Source organism: Macaca nemestrina, chromosome 14 (genome assembly GCF_043159975.1).
Source record: "Macaca nemestrina isolate mMacNem1 chromosome 14, mMacNem.hap1, whole genome shotgun sequence".
Taxonomy (NCBI): domain Eukaryota; kingdom Metazoa; phylum Chordata; class Mammalia; order Primates; family Cercopithecidae; genus Macaca; species Macaca nemestrina.
In genome coordinates, this window is record NC_092138.1 from 22,656,027 (window position 1) to 22,677,841 (window position 21,815).

The 21,815-nt window shown below is 38.6% G+C and overlaps 2 long non-coding RNA genes across 4 annotated transcripts in view; one reads left to right on the plus strand and one right to left on the minus strand.

Moving 5' to 3' along the window:
• The window catches only part of LOC139358104 (uncharacterized), a 524,079-nt gene that overhangs the window by 404,314 nt on the left and 97,950 nt on the right, over positions 1-21,815 (minus strand). The window lies entirely within an intron of this gene.
• LOC105498696 (uncharacterized) overlaps positions 1-21,815 on the plus strand; it is a 100,808-nt gene that overhangs the window by 78,169 nt on the left and 824 nt on the right. The window contains exon 5 of the long non-coding RNA XR_011612438.1: positions 20,853-20,920. This is a non-coding gene — a long non-coding RNA (uncharacterized lncRNA). The remainder of the gene's footprint in view (positions 1-20,852; positions 20,921-21,815) is intronic.

Genomic DNA, 21,815 nt, shown 5'->3' on the forward strand with positions numbered 1-21,815 from the left:
TTTAAAAAAATTAATTCAAATATATCTTGAACTCAGTATGCTGATATCGTCCTCCATGGGATAGTATAAAAACAGTATCAACTGCAAAGGAATCTTACATTTTATTTAAGGTTTATGATTGGTAACTATTGGTGATGATTTTTAATATATTTATTGTAATACAGAGCAAATAAATATATTGATATTACCCACAGATTTCTCACTGTGGAATATAAAAACACAGGAACAAGAGGAAGGACCCTATAGCACTGGACTGAAATTAAAGGAATCAGAATGAATATATACACATATATATATTTTCCTGCTAGCTTTGTCAACTTGAAAGGAACTAAAAGCAATGACACAGAAAAGCAAGTAACACAGCTGGCATACCTATCTAATTTGTAAATGCCATTCACCACTGAGTGGAACTGAAGACCTTGAGAAGTTGGCTACAGTCCAGATTGGGGCAGTGAAAGACAGGAGAGCCTAGAATATCATTGTGCCAGAAAAGAAGTGATCAAAAATTGATAAGGATCTTCTAGGATAGTCACATGAGAAGCCTTATAAACTAACTGTCCAGTGAAATAAAAATGACCAATGAAAGCTATTTGAAAGACAATAGTCTGAAAATTGTCCCAAGGGCATACAATAAAACAAAAAAAAGTTTTTCAAAAAAGACCTACTAAAACTTGGTTTAAACACACACACACACACACACACACACATATACACACATGGTAGCTTTTGAGGCCCAATCCATTCCTTCCCTTTCCCCCTAATCTCAACTTGGCTTGACAGAAGCTCCACTCTGGGTGGATGTGGCTACGACTGCAGGGCTCCCTCCCTCTCCCCCCTCAGCCTCCAGTCAAGGGATACAGTTTCTTATCCACAGCTTAAGTCACTAGCATTCCTCACTCCCTCCAACTCCAAGTAGGGGAGACTAAATTCCTGAGGAGGGTATCTGAAAGGTGGGGAGAGAGCCCTTCCTGTAGCCAGAACCCACTCATAGGACAGAGAGACCCCATGTACAGCAGTCAAAGAAAACAAGGGCCCCAATCACCCTCATGTAAGCTCAATTCAGGTTCCAAAGCAGAGAAAGACTTCCCCATCCAGCTTCCAGAAGAGTGACTTAAAGAATTTACCTAAGGGAAGAGGCAGTTCAAAAGAACAGAGCTCTAAAACTCTCCCCCAAATTAGCTGACTTTTTTTTTGAAACAGAGGGTAGAGAAATTCAAGCTTCAGAATGCTCTCAAAAACAATAGGTTCTCTTAATTAAGAACAACAACCCATAGACCAGCTAGTTCACCAGAGAGTGAGAGAAATGTAAGATCCCTCCTGGGGTCAGAATAAACCTCAAAGACAAGCTACTCTGCTCAAGCTTAATTGGATCATAGTGTGGAACAATTTGTGCCCCCAGGGAGTTGTCTAGAAGAAGAGAGGGGTCACTTGGCAAGCAGTGAGACCAAAACTCTGGCTGTAATAACAAATGAAGTTCTAATGGATGAGAAAAACAGTCCCAGGGCCAGTATAACTGCACACACCCAAGGCTGCTCCCTCTGCAGAGCAAAACTAAAGGCTTCACACTTGGGAGGATAAACAACTCAAATAGTCTAGCCAAGTACCTAAATAAACAAGCAACAACAAAAACAAGGTCCACAGGGGGCACAGAATTGGTTGATGGAATTATGCAATGTATTACCTAGAATATCCACTTTTTAACACCACCACAAAAAATATGCAAAGAAACAGGAAAGAGTGGCCCATACATAGGGAAAAAAGGGGTCAAAAAGACAGTCTATGAGAGAACTCATATTAAATTTAAGAAAGATGTCAACATTGTCTTTATAAATATCTTCCAAGAATGAATTTTACTTGAATGAGGAAAGGAAGCTATGATAGAATGTCTCTTTAAATAGAGAATAGACATTTTTTAAGGCAAATCAAATGGAAATTCTGGCATTAAATACAATAACTGAAATGAACAATTTACGAAAGGGATTCAACAGTAGCTTTGACTGGCAGAAGAAAGAATCAGTAAACCTGACATTAGGTCAATAGACATAATATAATCCAAAGAACAAAGAAGAATGAACAGAGCTTCATAACAAAATCATTAAATATACAAGAAACCAAAAAAAAAAATCCATCTCAACATAATAAAGTTCTTATAAGAAAAGCCCACAGATAATATCATACTTGATAGTGAAAGACTGAAAGCTTTCTAAGAATGAGAACAAGAAAAAAAGATCGTGTTTTGCCACTTCAATACTGTACTGAAAGTTCTAGCTAGAGCAACTATTCAGGAAAAAAATAAGAGGCATCTAAATCTCAATGGAAGAAGTAAACTTATCTCTGTTCACAGACAACATGATCTTATATGTAGAATGTCCTAACAATTCTACCAAAAAAAATCCATTAGAATGAATTTACCAAAGTTGCAGAATACAAAATACACACAACTGTGTTTTTATATTAATAATGAACAATCCAAAAAGGAAATCAACAATTCCATTTACAATAACATAAAATAGAATATGTATGAATAAATTTAACCAAAGAGATGAAAGACTTGTACATTAAAAATCACAAAGCATTGTTAAAAAAAATTAAAGATAAAGACATGACATGCTTATGAATTAGAATACTTAACATTATTAAGAGGTCAACACTTCACAAAACGATGAACAGATTTAATGTTTATTGCAATCCCTATAAAAATCCCAACGGCATTTTTTGTAGAAATAGTTTCAGCATGGATTTTTCTCACATGAAGTCTCAGAGCCTTAACCAACACAACATTGAAAAAGTTGGAGGTCTCACACTTTCTAATTTCAAAACTTACTACAAAGCCACCATAATCAAAACAGTGTAGTAATGGCAAAAGACAGGTAGATGGAATAGATCAATACATATAGACCAATGAGATAGAAAAGAGTCTAGAAATAAACCCTCACATATATGATCAAATGATCTTCAACGAGGGTGTCAAGACCACAGAATGGGGAAATATCTACATAAAAAATAGGACCCTTACTTTAAACCACGTATAAAAATTAAGTCAAAATGGATTCAAGACCTAAAACTATAAAACTTTTTGAAGAAAACATAGGGAAAAGCTTTCTGATACTGGATTTGGCAGTGATTTCCTAGCCATTACACTAAAATTGCAGGCAACAGAAATAAATTAGACTACATCAAAATGTAAAATGTCTGTGCGTTAAAGGACACAATCAACAGAATTCAAGAGTCACCTACTAAAGGGGAGAAAATATTTGCAAACCATATCTGGCAAAAGGTTAATATCTAGAATATATAAAAAACACCCACAACTCAAAAAAAAATTCTAGTTCAAAAATAACTAAAGAACATGAATAGACATTTCTGCAGATACGATACACAAGTGGTCAACAAGCATACAAAATGATACTTAACATAGGAAAGTACAAATCAAAACTGCAATGAGATATCACCTCATGCCAATTAGGATAGCTACTATAAAAAAAAAAAAGAAAATAACAAGTGTTAACAGTGTGAAGAAACTGGAGCCCTTGTGAACTGTTGGTGGGAATGTAAAATTATGCAACATCTAACAAAAACAGTATGGTATGGAAGTTACTTTTAAAAATAAAAATAGAATTTCATATGGGTCACCAATTTCACTGTTGGATATATACCCCCCAAAAGTTGAAAACGGGATCTCCAAGAAATATTTACACAACCTATTCATAGCAACATTATTCACAATGGCCATGATGTGGAAGTAACCCAAGCGCCCAATGATGAATTGGTATACAAAATGTGCTCTCTGTGTGTGTGTGTGTGTATATATGTATATATATAAATATATGTGTGTATATATGTATGCATATATGTACATACATATGTGTCTATATGTACATATACATATACATATATTATTTATGTATTTATATATACACCTATATACATAAATACACACACATGCACATACATACAATGGAAAATTATTCATTCTTACAGGAGAAAGAAAATCTGACACATGCTATAACATGGATGAATCTTGAGGTCATTATGCTAAGTGAAATAATCCAGTCACAAAAAGATAAATATTACATGATCCTCATATGAGGTATCTAGAGTAGTCAACTTCATTGAAACAGAAGGTAACAGTGCTTTCCAGGGAATGGGTGGAGGAGAGAATAAGGCGTTACTGTCTAATAAGTATAGAGTCCCAGTTTTGCAAAAGTTCTGGAGATTGGTCACACAACAACATGAATGTACTTAACACTCCTAAACTGTATACTTAGATATAGATAAAATGGTAAATTTTATGCATTTATTACCACTATTACATTTTTAAAAAATTGATAAAGAGGATCTGTGCCTAACTCAAGCAGGGGAGGAGTCTACACTCAGAAAACAGAGGGATGAGTTACACAGATTTGTTGGCTGCTGTGAGACCCAAGTGTGTCTCCTTCCACAGGGCTGGCCCAGTAAGGGTAGGGCCTACTTCCCTGCTGGATCTCTGCCCAAGGGAGCCCCATGGCAAGAAACATTTAACAACAATTTTTTAAAATTGTGGCCAGGCACGGTGGCTCATGCCTGTAATCCCAGCACTTTGGGAGGCCAAGGCGGGTGCATCACCTGAGGTCGTGAAGTCATGAGGTCGAGACCAGCCTGATCAACATGGAGAAACCCCATCTCTACTAAATACACAAAATTAGCTGGGCATGGTGGCCCATGTCTTTAATCCCAGCTACTTGGGAGGCTGAGGCAGGAGAATTGCTTGAACCCAGAGGCAAACAGGTTGCAGTGAGCTGAGATTATGCCATTGCACTACAGCTTGGGCAACAAGAGCAAAACTCTATCTCAAAAAAAATAAAAAATTGTGAACAGTGTCAGTGATCAGAGGTGGCTCTCCCAAGACCCAGGAACAGACCTGGTAAGGAGGTCAAAACCTGTCTCCCACTTGCACTGCAGGGTACAGCTGCAAACATGAGGATACCCAAAAGGAGCAGTATGGCTGAGTAAGAGCCTTTCTACCATCCATTGCTCTCAAGCACCATCTTACTAGATCACAACCCAAACTATAACACAAAAACAAAACGCTTCGCTAATTCTTTCTATGAAACCAAGGGCAAGAATTTAACAAAAGACCCTGTACAGAGTCTTAGCCCTCTAAAAACTTCCAGAAATAAAGCCAACTGACTATACTCAATTTACACCCTGGTTAAAAGGCACACCAACACTCTCAGATGAGAAAGAACCAGTGCAAGAATTCCGGCAATTCAAAAGGCAGAGTGTCTCTTTACCTCCAAATGAGTCCACTAGCTCTACAGCAATCATTCCTAAGCAATCTGAAATGACTTAAAGGACAGACATGGAATTCAGATCTGGATGTCAAAGAAACTCATCAAGATCCAGGAGAAAGTGAAAACCCAATCCAAGGAAGCCAAGCAATCCAGTAAAACAATTCAAGAGCTAAGAGACAAAACACATTTTTAAAGCCCCAAACTGAACTCCTTGAGTTGAAAAACAGTATATAAGAATTTCATAATACAATCAGAAGTACTAACGACGTAATAGACCAAGCTGAGGAAAGCATAACAGAGCTCAAAGATCAGCTCTTTGAATCAACTCAGTCAGACAAAAAGAAAAAGAATTTTTTTAAATGAACAAAACCTCTGAGAAATATGGGATTATATAAAGAGACCAAATCTGTCTCATTGGCATCCCTTACAGAGGAGACAGAACAAGCAACTTGGAAAATGTATTTGAGGATCTAGTCCACAAAAATTTCCCTAATCTTGCTAGAGATGTTAACATGCAAATTCAGGAAATATGGAGAATCCTGCCTAGATACAATACAAGATGGCCATCCCCAAGACACTTAGTTATCAGGTTCACCAAGATGAACACAAAAGAAAACATCTTAAAGGCAGCTAGAGAAAAAGGTCAGGTCACAAACAGAGGGACCCCCACCAGGCTAGCAGTGGACCTATCAGCAGAAACCTTATGAGACAGAAGCAACTGGGGCCCTATTTTCACCATCCTTAAAGAAAATAAATTCCAACCAAGAATTTCATATTCTACCAAACTAACCTTCATAAGTGAAGGAAAAATAAAATTCTCAGACAAGCAAATGCTAAGCAAATTCATTTCAACTAGACCAGCCCTACAAGAGGTCCTTAAGGGAGTACTAAACATGGAATCAAAAGAACACTGTGATATCACAAATACTTAAGCACATAGCCCAAAGACAATATAAAGCAACTACACACCCATGTCTACATAATAACCAGCTAACAAAAGGAAGATGGGATCAAAATTTCACATATCAGTACTAACCCTGAATATAAATGGGTTAAACACAAATTAAAAGACAGAGTGGGAAGCTGGATGAAAAGACAAGACCCAACTGTCTGGGGTCTTCACAAGACCCATCTCCCACAAAATGACACCCACATTATCAAAGTAAAGGATTAGAGAAAGACCCACTATGAAAACAGAAAACAAAAAAGATCAGGATCACTACTCATATCAGACAAGTGAGACTTTAAACTTTGAAAAATTAAGGACAAAGAAGGGCATTACATAATGATAAATGATACAATTCAACGAGAAGACTAAACTATTATAAATATATATGTACCCAACATTAGAGCATCCAGATTCATAAAACAAGTTCTTCTTTACCTACAAAAAGACTTAGACGGCCACACAATAATAGTGGGAAACTTTACCACCACCCCACTGACAGCATTAGACAGATCACTGAGGCAGAAAACTAACAAACTCTGGACTCAACACTTAATCAACTGGACCTAAAAAGACATCTACCAGAGCACATCTACCAGGAGGAGTTCCTCACAACACAGCATAGCTGCTATGATAGATTGTAGCCAGACTGCTTCTTTAAATGGGACCCTGATCCATCCCTCCTTACTGGACAGGACCTCCCTGCAGGAATTTCAGCAATTTCAGCCAGAGTTATATGGACAGAACTCTGATCTCTCCCTGGAATGGAGCCTCTGGAGGGAGGGGCAACCACAGAATATACATTTTTCTCAGCTGCACATGGAACATATTCCAAGATCACATGCTACATCATAAAGCAAGTCTCAAAAAAAAAATAGCAAGCACACTCTTGGACAACAGTGCAATAAAAAGAAATCAATGCCAGGAAGATCTCTTAAAACTACACAAATACATGGAAATTAAAATTTATTCCTGAATAACTCTTGGGTGAATAACAACAATAAATCAGAAGTCTAAATATTCTTTGAAATTATTGAAAATGGGGATACCACTTACCAAAATCTGAGATACAGCTAAAGCAGTGTTAAGAGGAAAGTTTAACCACATGTTCTTGCTTATAAGTGGGAGCTGAATGATGACAACACATGAACACATGGTGTGGGGAACTACTAACACTAGGGCCTTCCAGTGGGGGTGGAGGGAGGTAGAGCATCAGGAAGAATAGCTCATCGATGCTGGGCTTAATACCTAGGTGATGCGTTGATCTCTGCAGCAAACCACCATGGCACACGTTTGCCTATTTAACACACCTGCACGTCCTGTATGTGTACCCCAGAACATAAAAGTTTAAGAAAAAAAGGAAAGTTTATAGCACTAAGTGCCTTCATCAAAAAGTTAGACCTCAAGTTAACCTGAATTTACACCTAAAGGAAGTAGAAAAAAAGAAGAAAGCAAACCAATCCCAAAGCTAGCATAAGAAATAATTACAATTACAGAAGATCTGAACAAAATTGAGATGAAAAAAATCTGTATGAAGATGAAACAAGAGTTGGTTATTCAAAAGAATCAGTAAAAATTGACAGATCTCTAGATAGATTAACAACAAAAAAGAAAGAAGATCCACAAAATGACCAAGGTGATACTGCAATTATTCATACAGAAATACAAAAGATCTTCAGGCTACTATCAACAATTCTTTGTACACAAATCTAGAGGAAAGGGGTGGGCCAAGATGACCAATTAGAAGCAGCTGCAGTCCGTGGCTTTCATGGAGAGGAATGAAAATGGCAAGTGAATTCTGTACCTTCAGCTGAGGTATCCAGGTTTTCACACTGGGAATGACTAGGTGAATGGCTCGACCCAGAGACAGCAAAGAAAAGCAGGGTGGGGCAAATGGCCAACCCAGCAGCAGCACAGAGCCAAGGGAGCCCCAACCCCAGTCAAGGGAGGCGGTGAGCAATTGTGTGACCCAGAAACCAGTTTTTCCATAGATCTTTGCAACCCATGAATCAGGAGATCCCCTTGTGAGCCCATGCCACCAGGGCCTTGGGTCTGAAGCACAGAGTTGTGCAGAGTCTCAGCAAAGTAGACACTGAGGCACACACAGATACCCAGGAGTTTTGCATACCCAAGCCCTGGGAATTCCTGCAAGGTGGGAGATCTGTCCAAGCATTCCCCTAGGAAGGAGAATGCTCAGATAAATCTGAGCTCAGCCACATTCCTTGAATCCAGTGAGCTAAGCAGCATCATTCTGTAGGCCCAACTCCTACAGCACCTCACAGGTTAAGACCCACTGGCTTGGAATTCCAGCTGGCCAGCGGCAGCAGGCGGGAGACTGCCTGAGATAGACCAAGTTCCCAGGGGGAGTGGTGGCTGCCATCTTTGTGGTTTGAGTTGGCCATTCTAGTCTGCTGGCTCCAGGGAGTCTGGGTGGTCCAGACCAGGAGGAGTTCCTCTCAACACAGCATACCTGCTATGACAGTTTCTAGCCAGACTGCTTCTTTAGGTGGGACACCGATCCATTCCTCCTCACTGGGCAGGGCCTTCCTGCAGGAATTTCAGCAATTCCAGCCAGGGTTATATGGAGAGAACTCTGATCTTTCCCTGGGATGGAGCCCCTGAAGGGAGGGAAAGCCACCCTTTCTGTGGTTCAGCCAAGTTAGCCTTTTCAGCCTGCTGGTTCTGGAGAGGCCAGGCAATGTGGATGGGGGGCTGGGGCGAGGGTTTCCTCCAGCACAGTGTACCTGCTTTGCCAAGGCGCAACCACACTAGTTCTTTAAGAGGGAACCTGATCCTGATCCCATTCCTCCTGACTGGGTGAGACCTCCCAACAGGGGTCTCCAGACACCTTCTACAGGAGCATTTGGGCTGGCATCAGGTCAGTGCCTCCCTAGGACAGAGCTTCCAGAGGAAGGAGCATGCTGCCATCTTTGCTGTTTCTCAGCCTTCACTGATAATATCTCCAGGTACAGGAGGGACCAAGGTGTATAGGGTGTGGAGCAGACCCCCAGCAAATCACAGCAGCTCTACAGAAGAGTGGCCTAACTATTAAAAGTAAAACAAACAACAATAGCATCATCAACAAAAGAGACCCCACAAAAACCACATTCAAAGGTCAGCAACCTCAAAGGTCAATGGTAGATAAGCCCACAAAGATGAGGAAGAATGAATGCAAAAATGCTGAAAACTCAAAAAGTCAGAGTGCCTCTTCTCCAAATGTCTACAACACCTCTCCAGCAAGGACACAGAACTGGGCTGAGGCTCAGATGGCTGAACTGACAGAAGTAGACTTCAGAAGGTGGGTAATAACAAACTTCACTGAGCTAAAGGAGCATGTTCTAACCCAATGCAAAGCTAAGAATCGTGATAAAACAGACCGGGTGCAGTGGCTCAAGCCTGTAACCCCAGCATTTTGGGAGGCTGAGATGAGCAGATCACAAGGTCAGGAGATGGAGACTATCCTGGCTAACATGGTGAAACTCCGTCTCTACTAAAAAATACAAAAAACTAGCCGGGAGAGGTGGCGGGCACCTGTAGTCCCAGCTGCTCGGGAGGCTGAGGCAGGAGAATGGTGTTAACCTGGGAGGCAGAGCTTGCAGTGAGCTGAGATCCAGCCACTGCACTCCAACCTGGGTGACAGAGTGAGACTCCGTCTCAAAAAAAAAAAAAAAAAAAAAAAAAACATGATAAAACAATACAGGAGCTGGTAATAAAAAGAGCCAGTTCAGAGAGGAACATAACTGATCTGATGGCGCTGAAAAACACAAGAACTTCACAATGCAATCACGAGTGTCAGTAGAAGAATAGACCAAGTGGAGGAAACCATCTCAGGGCTTGAAGACTATCTTTCTCAAATAAGACAGGCAGACGAGAGTAGAGAAAAAAGAACTAAAAGGAATGAACAAAACTCCAGAGAAATATAGGATTATGTAAATAGACTGAACCTACAACTGATTGGGGTAACTGAAAGAGATAGGGAAAATGGAATCAAGTTGAAAAACATACTTCAGAATATCATGCACGAGAACTTCCCCAACCTACCAACACAGGCCAACATTCAGGTTCAGGAAATCCAGAGAGCCCCAGTAAGACACTCAATGAGAAGATCAACCCCAAGACACATAGTCAGATTCTCCAAGGTCTAAATGAAAGAAAAAAATGTTCAGGACAGTCAGAGTGAAATGCCAGGTCACCTACAAAGGGAAACCCATCAGACCAACAGTGGACCTCTCAGTAGAAACCTTACAAGCCAAAAGAAATTGGAGGCCGAAATTCACATTCTTAAAGAAAATTTTTAACTCAGAATTTCATATCAGGCCAAACTAAGCTTCATAAGCAAAGGAAAAATAAGATTGTTTGAAGACAAGCAAGTGCTAAGGGAATTTATCACCATCTGGCCTCCCTTGCAAGAGCTCCTGAAGGAATCACTAAGCACGGAAAGGAAAAACCATTACCAGACACTAAAAAAAAAAAACACACTGACAGACCAGTGATACTTTGAAGCAACCACATAAACAAGTCTGCAAAATAACCAACTATCATCATGATGACAGGATCAAATTCACACATAACAATATTAACTTTAATGTAATGAGCTAAATGTCCAATTAAAAGACACAGAAGGGCAAGCTGGATAAAGAACCAAGATCTATCAGTATGCTGTCTTCAACAGACCCATCTCATGTGCAAAGACAAACATAGGCTCAAAATAAAAGGACAGAGGAATATTTAACAAGCAAATAGAACACAAAATGAAGGGTTGCAATCCTAGTTTCTGACAAAACACTTTAAACCAACAAAGATCAAAAAAAGATTAAAAGGGCATTACATAATGGTAAACAGTTCAATTCAACAAGAGCTAACTATCCTAAATATATATATACGCCCAACACAGGAGGCACCCAAAATCATAAAGCATATTTTTAGAGACCCATATGGAGACTTAGACTTCCACAGAATAGTGGGAGACTTTAACACCCCACTAACAATATTAGACAGATCATCAAGACAAAAAATTAACAGATATTCAGGATCAGAACTTATCTCTGGAGCAAGTGGACCTGATGGCTATCTATAGAACTCTTCACCCAAAAACAGAACATACATTCTTCTCATCCTTATAAGGCACATAATCGGAAGTAACATTCCTCAGCAAATGCAAAAAGAACCTGAAACAGTCTCTCAGACCACAGCACAGTCAAATTAGAGCTCAAGAATAATAAGCTCACTCAAAACCACACAACTCCATGAAAATTTAACAACCTGCTCCTGAATGACCCCTAGGTAAATAATAAAATTAAGGCAGAATCAAGTTCTTTGAAGCTAATGAGAACAAAAAGACAACATACCAGAATCCCTGGGACATAGCTAAAGCAGCATTAAGAGGGAAATTGATAGCACTGAATGCCTACATCAAAAAGCTAGAAATCTCTCAATCAACAACCTAACATCACAACTAAAAGAACTAGAGAACCAAGAGCAAACCAACCCTAAAGCTAGTGTAAGACAAGAAATAACCAAGATCAGAGTGGAACTGAAGGAGACACAAAAAACCTTTAAAAATCGATAAAATTAAAATTAATGAATCTGGGAACTGCTTCTTTGAAAAAATTACTAAAACAGACCACTAGATAGGCTAATGAAGAAAGGCGAGAAGAATAAAATGGACACAATCAGAAATGATAAGGGGGATATTACCACTGACCCCACAGAAATATAAACCACCACCAGAGAACACTATAAATAACTATGGAAATAAACTAGAAAATCTAGAAGAAATGGATATAGTCTGGACACATATACCCCACCAGGACTGAACTGGGAAGAAATTAAATCCCTGAATGGATCAGTAACAAGTTCTGAAATTGAGGCAGTAATAAATAGCCTACCAACCAAGAAAAGCCCAAGACCACACAGATTTACAGTTGAATTTTACTAGAGGTACAAAGAGCTGGTACTATTGCTACTGAAACTATTCCAAACAATGGAAAAGGAGGGACTCCTCCCTAATTTATTCTATGCAGCCAGCATCATCCTGATACCAAAACCTGGCAGAGATACAACAGAAAGCAAAAACTCCAGATTAATATCCCTAATGAACAGTAATGCAAAAATCCTTAATGAAATACTGCAAACTGAATTCAGTAGCACATAAAACAGCTTATCAACCAAAAATCAAGGTGGTTTCATCCGCAGGATGCAATGTTTGTTCAACATATGCAAATCAATAAATGTAATTCATCACATAAACAGAACAAAAGACAAACCACATGGATTTTCTCAATAGATGCAGAAAAGGCCTTTGATAAAATTGAACATCTCTCATGTTAAAAACTCTCAACTAAGTATTGAAGGAACATACCTTGAAATAATAAAAGCCACATATGTCAAAACCCACAGCCAGTATACTGAATGGGCAAAAGCTGGAAGCATTTCCCCTGAAAACCATCAAAAGACAAGTATACCTTCTTACCACTCCATTTAACATAGTATTGGAAGTTCTGGCCAGGGCAATCAGGCAAGAGAAAGAAATAAAGCATATTCAAATAGGAAGAGAAGAAGTCATATTATCTTTGTTTGCAGATGACATAATTCTATCTCTAGAAAATCCCATCGTCTCAGCCCAAAAACTTAAGCTGATAAGCAACTTCAGCAAAGTCTCAGGATACAAAATCAATGTGGAAAAATTGCTAGCATTTCTATACAATAACAACAGTTAAGCCTAGCACCAAATCATGAATGAACTCCCATTCACAATTGTTACAAAGGAAACAAAATACCCAGAATACAGCTAAAAAGGGAAGTGAAGAGCCTCTTCAAGGAGACCTACAACCCACTACTCAAAAAAAAAAAATCAGAGATGACACAAACAAATGGAAAAAAAATTCTATGCTCATGGAGAGGAAGAATCAATATCATGAAAATGGCCATACTGCCCAAATTTATAGATTCAATGCTATTCCCATTAAACTTCCATTGACACTCTTCACACAATTTGAAAGATCTTAAAATTCATATGGAACCAAAAAAGAGCCTGAATAGTCAAGAGAATCCTCAGCAAAAAGAACAAAGCTGGAGGCATCATTCTACCTAACTTCAAACTATACTACCAGGCTATAGTAACCAGAATAGCATGGTATTGGTACAAAAGCAGACCCAAAGACCAATGTAACAGAATAGAGAACTCAGAAATGAGACTGCACACGTACAACCATCTGATCTTCAACAAACCTGACAAAAAACATGCAATGGAGAAAGGATTCCCTATTTAATAAATGGTGCTGGGAGAAGTGGCTAGCCATATACAGAACATTGAAGCTGGAACCCTTCTCCTTATACCATATACAAAAATTAACTCAAGATGGATAAAGATTTAAATGTAAAACCCAAAACTATAAAAACTGTAGAAGAAAATCTAGGCAATACCATTCAGAGCATAGGCATGGGCAAATGAGATGTTTCATGATTAAAATGCCAAAAGCAATTACAACAAAAGCAAAAATGGACAAACTGGATCTAATTGAACTAAAGAGCTTCTGCACATCAAAAGAAATGCTAATCAGAGTGATCAGACAATCTACAGAATGGGAGAAAATTTTTGCAATCTATCCATCTTACAAAGGTCTAATATCCAGAGTCAACAAGACACTTAAATTTACAAGAAAAAAAACCATTAAAAAGTAAGCAAAGGACATGAACCAACACTTCTTAAAAGAAGACATTTTTGCAGCCAACAAGCATATGAAAAAAAGCTCTGTATCACCGATTAGAGAAATGAAAATCAAAACCATGATGAGATACCATCTCACACTGGTCAGAATGGCAATTTTTAAAAGTCAAGAAACAGATGCTGGCAAGATTGTGGAGGAAAAGGAACACTCTTACAATGTTCATGGGACTGTAAATTAGTTCAACCATTGTAGAAGACAGTGTGGAAATGCCTCAAAGATCTAGAAGCAAAAATAGCATTTGACCTAGCAATCCCATAATGGGTATATGCCAAATGAATGTAAATTGTGATATTACCAAGATACATGCACGCATATGTTCACTGCAGCACTATCCACAATAGCAAAGACATTAAATCACCCAAATGCCCATCAATGATAGGCTGGATAAAGAAAATATGGCACATATATGCCATGGAATACTTGTAGCCATGAATAGGAATGAGATCATGTCCTTTGCAGGTACATGGATGGAGCTGGAAGCTATTATCCACAGCAAACAAGGAGGAATAGAACACCAAGCACTACATGTTCTCACTTTTAAGTAGGAGCTGAACAATGAGAACACATGGACACATGGGGGGGGAAAAATCACTAGGACCTGTCAAGGGCAGTGGGGAGGGAGAGCATCAGGAAGAATAGCTAATGGATGCTAGGCTTAATACCTAGGTGATGAGTTGATCTGTGCAGCAAACCAACATGGCACACATTTACCTATGTAACATGCTTGCTCATCCTGCACCTGTACCCCAGAACTTAAAAGTTGAAGAAAATAAAAAGGAAATCTAGAGGAAATGGATGAATTTCTGCATGCACACAATTTCCCATGATTCAATCAGGAAGAGATTGAAACCCTGAATAGACATCAACTTTTAAAATTGAATCAGTAATAAAGAACCTACCAACCAAAAAAACCCCTGGACCAGATGAATTCACAGCTGAATTCTACCAGGCATTCAAATAACTGATACCAGCCAAGCACAGTGGCTCGTGACTGTAATCCTAGCACTTTGTGAGGCCAAGGGGGGGTGGATTGCTTGAGGTCAGATGTTCAAGACCAACCTAGCCAACATGGTGAAACCCCATCCAGATGTGGTACCGGGTGCCTGTATTCCCAGCTACTCAGGAGACTGAGTCAGGAGAATTGATTGAACCTAGGAGGTGAAGGCTATAGGGAGCTGAGATTACACCATTGCACATCAACCTGGGTGACTGAGTGAGACTCCATCTCAAAAAAACTAATAAACGATACCAATCCTACTGAAACTAGTCCCCCCCCCAAAAAAAAAAAAATCAAGGAGGAGGGGTTCCTCCGTAAGCCATTTTATAAAGCCAGCATCAGTCTGATGCCAAAATCTGGCAGAGACACAACCAAAAAAGAAAACTTCAGGCTAATATTCCTGATGAAAACAAATGCAAAAATTCTCTACAAAATATTAGCAAACAATCTAGAAGCACATCAAAGAGTTAATTCATCATGATCTAGTAGGCATTATTCCAGGAATGCAAGGCTGGTTCAACATGTGCAGAGCAATAAATGTGATTCACCACAAACAGAATTGAAAGCAAAAACCATATGATCATCTAATACACAAAGAAAAAGCTTTTGATAAAATCCAACATCCCTTCATGATAAAAACTTGCAGCAGACTAAGCATTGAAGAAACATACCTCAAGGTAATAAATGCCATCTATGAAAATCCACAGCTAACATTATACTGAATGGGTAAAAGCTTGAACTATTTCCCTTGAGAACTGGAACAAAACAAAGATGCTCACTCTCACCACTCCTATTCAACATAGTATAGGAAGTCCTAGCCAGAAGAATCAAGCAAGAGAAGGAAAGATAAGGCATCTACATAGGAAGAGAGGAAGTCAAATTATCTATTTTCACTTACAATATGATCCTACAACTTAGAAAATCCCAAAGACTCTGCCAAAGGCTCCTAGAATTGATAAGTAACTGTAGTAAAGTTTCAGGATACAAAAATCAATAGCATTTCCATACATCAACAACATCCAAGTTGAGAGTGAAATCAAGAACACAATCCCACTTTCAGTAGCCACAACGAAAGTGAAATATCCAATGATACAGCTAACTAGCATGGTGCAAGATTCCTACAGAAACTATAAAACACTGCTGAAAGAAATTAGAGATGACACAAATAGAAAAACATACCATGATCATGGATTGGAAGACTCAATGTCATAAAAATGGCCCTACTTCCCAAGCAATCTACAGATTTAGTGCTATTCATATGAAACTGCCAACATCATCCTTCAAACAAATGGGGGAAAAAAAGAACTATTCTAAAATTCATATGGAACCAAAAAAGAGCTCAAACAGTCAAGGAATCCTAAGGAAAAAACCAGAGGTATCACACTACTTAACTTCAAACTGTACTGTAAAGCTACAGTAACCAAAACAGCATGATACTGGTACAAAAACAGACATAGAGATTAATAGGACAGAACAGGAAACTCAGAAATAAAGCTGAACACCTAAAACCATCTGATCTTAAGCAATGCTGGCAGAAACAAGCCATGGGGAAAGTGCTTCCTATTTAATAAATGGTGCTGAGATAACTGACTAGCCATATGTAAGAGATTGAAGCTGGACCTCTAACTTTCACCATATACAAAAAAAAAAACCTCAAAATGGATCAAAGATTTAAAACTAAGACCTCAAACTACAAAAATCCTAGAAGACAACCTAGGAAATACTCTTTGACATCAGCCTTGGAAAAGAATTTTTGGCTAAGTCCCCAAAAGCAATTGCAACAAAGCAGAAAAAGGTAAGTGGGATCTAGTTAAACTAAAGAGCATCTGCTCAACAAAAGAAACTAAGAGTAAACAGACAGCCTACAGAATGGGAGAAAATATTCACAAACTATGCATCTGTCAAAGACCTAATATCTAGAATATATAGGAAACTTAAATAAAAAATAACCTCTTTTAAAAATGGGCAAAGTACATGAACAACCACTTATCAAAAGATGACATACAAGTGGGCCAACAAAAAAGGGCTCAGCATCACTAATCACCCAGGAAATGCAAATCAAAACCACAATGCAATACGATCTCACAGCAGTCAGAATAGCTATTATCAAAAAGTCAAAACACAACAGATGCTAGTGAGGCTTCAGAGAAAAGGGAACACTTACACACTGTTGATAGGAATGTAAATTAGTTCAGTTACTGTGGAAAGCAGTCTGGAGATTTCCCAAAGAACTTAAAACAGTCCGGGCATGGTGAGTCATGCCTGTAATCCCAGCACTTTGGGAGGCCAAGGTGGGTGGATCACCTGAGGTCAGGAGTTAGAGACCAGCCTGACCAACAAGGAGAAATCCCATTTCTACTAGAAATACAGAATTAGCCGGGCGTGGTGGCACATGCCTGTAATCTCAGCTACTCAGGAGGCTGAGGCAGGAGAATCGCCTGCACCCAAGAGGCGGAGTTTGTGGTGAGCTGAGATCGCGCTGTTGCACCCCAGCCTGGGCAACCAGAGTGAAACTCCATCTCAAAAAAAAAAAAAAAAAAAAAAAAAAAAAAATCCTGAAATAGAGTTATCATTCCACACAGCAATTCTATTATTCTACCAAGAGGACACATGCACTCATATGTTCAACACTATGCTATTCACAATAGGAAAAAAACAAAGAATCAACCCAGGCACAGATCAATGGTAGTAGATTGGATGAAGAAAATGTGGTACCAGTGAGCCGAGATCGCGCCACTGCACTCCAGCTTGGACGACAGAGCAAGACTCCATCTTTAAAAAAAAAGAAAAAGAAATGTGGTACCTATAACACTGTAAAATACTTCACAGCCATTTAAAAAAAAAAAAAAAAATGAAATCATGTCCTTTGCAGCAATGTGGATGCAGTTGGGGCAATTTGGAAGATTTTACTATAAATAACATTTCTATATCAATGTAAATGTCTTGACAGATAAAAAAGTATGTAGTTATGTGGTTATATAGGAGACTGGTCTTGATACATGTCAGTATATTTAAGCATGTCCCATCATATCTGCAACTTTTTTGAAATGATTCAGAAAAAATGGTAAACACATACATATATAATGATATAAAGAGAAATGGAACAAATATGATAAAATGTTATCTATTGGTGAATATAGGTTATATGAGTGTTTGCTGTATTCTAAATTTTTCAAAATAAAAGTTAGAAGGACAGAGGAGAGGGAATCAGTTGTAAGTAGTAATGACTTTTTTATTATTATACTTTAAGTTCTAGGGTACATGTGCACAACATGCAGATTTGTTACATATGTATACATGTGCCACGTTGGTGTGCTGCACCCATTAACTCATTTACATTAGGTATATCTCCTAATGCTATCCCTCCTCCCTCCCTCCTACCCACAGCAGGACCCAGTGTGTGATGTTCTTTTTCCTGTGTCCAAGGGATCTCATTGTTCGATTCCCACCTATGAGTGAGAACATGCAGTGTTTGGTTTTCTGTTCTTGCGATAGTTTGCTGAGAATGATGGTTTCCAGCTGCATCCATGTCCCTGAAAAGGACATGAACTCATCCTTTTTTATGGCTGCATAGTATTCCACAGTGTATGTGCACCACATTTTTCTTAATCCAGTCTGTCACTGATGGACATTTGGATTGATTCCAAGTCTTTGCTATTGTGAATAGTGCCCACAATAAACATACATGTGCATGTGTCTTTATAGCAGCATGACTTACAATCCTTTGGGTATATACCCAGTAATGGGATGGCTGGGTCAAATGGCATTTCTAGTTCTAGATCCTTGAGGAATCACCACACTTGTCTTCCACAATGGTTGAACTAGTTTACAGTCCCACCAACAGTGTACAAGTGTTCCTATTTCTCCACATCCTCTCCAGCACCTGTTGTTTCCTGACTTTTTAATGATTCCCAATCTAACTGGTGTGAGATGGTATCTCATTGTGGTTTTCATTTGCATTTCTCTGATGGCCAGGGATGAGCATTTTTTCATGTGTCTGTCAGCTGTATGAATATGTTCGTTTGAGAAGTGTCTGTTCATATCCTTTGCCCACTTTTTGATGGGGTTGTTTTTTTCTTGTAAATTTGATAGTGTTGGAAGTTCTGGCTAGGGCAATCAGGCAACAGAAAGAAATAAAGGGTATTCAGTTAGGAAAAGAAGTCAAATTGTCCCTGTTTGCAGATGACATGATTGTATATTTAGAAAACTCCATTGTCTCAGACCAAAATCTCCTTAAGCTGATAAGCAACTTCAGCAAAGTCTCAGGATACAAAATAAATGTGCAAAAATCACAAGCATTCTTATACACCAGTAACAGACAGAGAGCCAAATCATGAATGAACTCCCATTCACAATAGCTTCAAAGAATAAAATACCTAGGAATCCAACTTACAAGGGATGTAAAGGAGGACCTGGTTCAAGGAGAACCACAAAACTGCTCTAAACTTCATATGGAACCAAAAAAGACCCCGCATTGCCAAGACAATCATAAGCAAAAAGAACAAAGCTGGAGGCATCATGCTATCTGACTTCAAACTACACTACAAGGCTACAGTAACCAAAACAGCATGGTACTAGTACCAAAACAGATACAGACCACTGGAACAGAACAGAGCCCTCAGAAATAATACCACATATCTACAGCCATCTGATCTTCGACAGACCTGAGAGAAACAAGAAATGGGGAAAGGATTCCCTATTTAATAAATGGGGCTGGAAAAATTGGCTAGCCATAAGTAGAAAGCTGAAACTGGATCCTTTCCTTACTCCTTACATGAAAATTAATTCAAGATGGATTAGAGACTTAAATGTTAGACCTAAAACCATCAAAACCCTAGAAGAAAACCTAGGCAATACCATTCAGGACATAGGCATGGGCAAGGACTTCATGTCTAAAACACCAAAAGCAATGGCAACAAAAGCCAAAATTGACAAATGGGATCTAATTAAACTAAAGAGCTTCTGCACAGCAAAGGAAACTACCATCAGAGTGAACAGGCAACCTACAGAATGGGAGAAAATTTTTGCAATCTACTCATCTGACAAAGGGCTAATATCCAGAATCTATGAAGTAATGACTTTTGAAGCTACAATGCAATGATCGGCATGAGCATAAGTTCTTCTGACTTTCAGTCCAGGAGAGTGTACCACCTACTGTACTACTAAGTCATCAACTCCCCCAAACATGCACACTGTACAGTTCTTTTGATCCTCCATGGTGCATTCTACATCACGGGCTTCCAACAAAAACTGGTAGAATTAGGTAAAACAGCAAATTTTCAAACTTGTTAATGTTTTCAGTGCAAACTCTGAACCTGTAGTTTAAATTTTCAAGCTATCTAGTATACTTCCAGGCCTGAATATTTTACATACCAGTAAGATAAGTCTTCATTTTGCAACTCAACTTCTATAACAAAATGCCTCTTTCATGCCAACTGCTGAGGTTTCCAGACAGGAACGAGTGTCCACACAGATGAAGCATGGAGAAATAAAAGACTTTCCTTGATGTTAAAAAAATATGTAAAGACATACATTGTAAATTTCTTCTGTAGAGAGGGACTATCTTATCTCTTTGGTCTCAGTGTGAAGCCTGGTACTAAACACTGTCAGACTCACAGTAAAAAATCTCATTCCACCATTATTTGATAACGAATTCTGTAGTGTTCATACGAAAGCAGCTTCCATTACGTAAACGTGGAACACAGGTAAAGACATAATATATGCCATAACATTTATGTCACCATGAGCCTGTTTCTCCCACGTTTAAAAAAAAATAGTAGCTTGCCTCTGACTAAATGTAGCATGTAACTTTTTTAGAGCATGTTTGGTGTTTTTCTTGGGGAAAATACTTAATAGTTGGTCTCTCTTCTTCAAGCCCATTTGACCACTGTTTTTCTACTATTTAGCCATGCTAAACTTCACTTGCCAGGATCACCTCTTCTGCTGATCATTGCTATCCATTCATCATATTAAGGTACAGTGTTTTCTATTTTTCTGAACCCTTGGTTCTAACTCTTTCTCCTAATCTCAGTAACCTCCCTTTCTTTCTATAGCTGCTTCTTCTAAGCTCTTTTCTATTTTCTTCCTGCCCAGCCTACTTTGGTCCTTTTCTCATTCTTTTGTTCAATGATCTATTCCTTCTTCGCATCACTGAGATCAGGTGGACTTGAGTTCACCTCAAATGCATGTAAATTCATGTATATTCATACATACCTTACCACTCTATCTCCCTATGGGCTATGTTTTAACCCTATGGGCTAAATTGTGTGTCCCTGTCCCCAAATTTATATGTTGAAGTTCTAACCCCAATATCTCAGAGTACATGACTGTACTGTCACTTACCAGTGACATGTTTTGAGAAATGTGTCATTAGGCAATTTCATCATTGTGCAAACATCACAGAGTGTACTTTATAGAAACCTAGATGGTATACCCTACTACATACCCAGGCTATATGGAATATAGCCTATTGTTCCTAGACTCTAAATCTGAACAGCATTTACTTTACTTAATACTGCAGGCAATTGTAACACAATAGTGAGTACTTGCGTATCTAAACATGGAAAATGTACAGCAAAAATGCCGTATAACTTTTTTAAAAAATAGTACACAGTACAGCTGTATAGGTCACTTATGAATGGAGCTTGCATGACTAGAAGCTGCTCTGGGTGTGTCAGTGAGTGAATGGGAGGGCCCAGGATATTACTGTATGCGGCTATAGACTTTATATACACTGTACACTTCGGCTACATCATTTTTAAAAATTTAATAAATTAGCCATAGTTTTCTGTAAATTTTTTACTTTATAAATTTTAACTTTGACTCTTTTATAATAATATTTAGCTTAAAACAAACACATTTTATAGCTA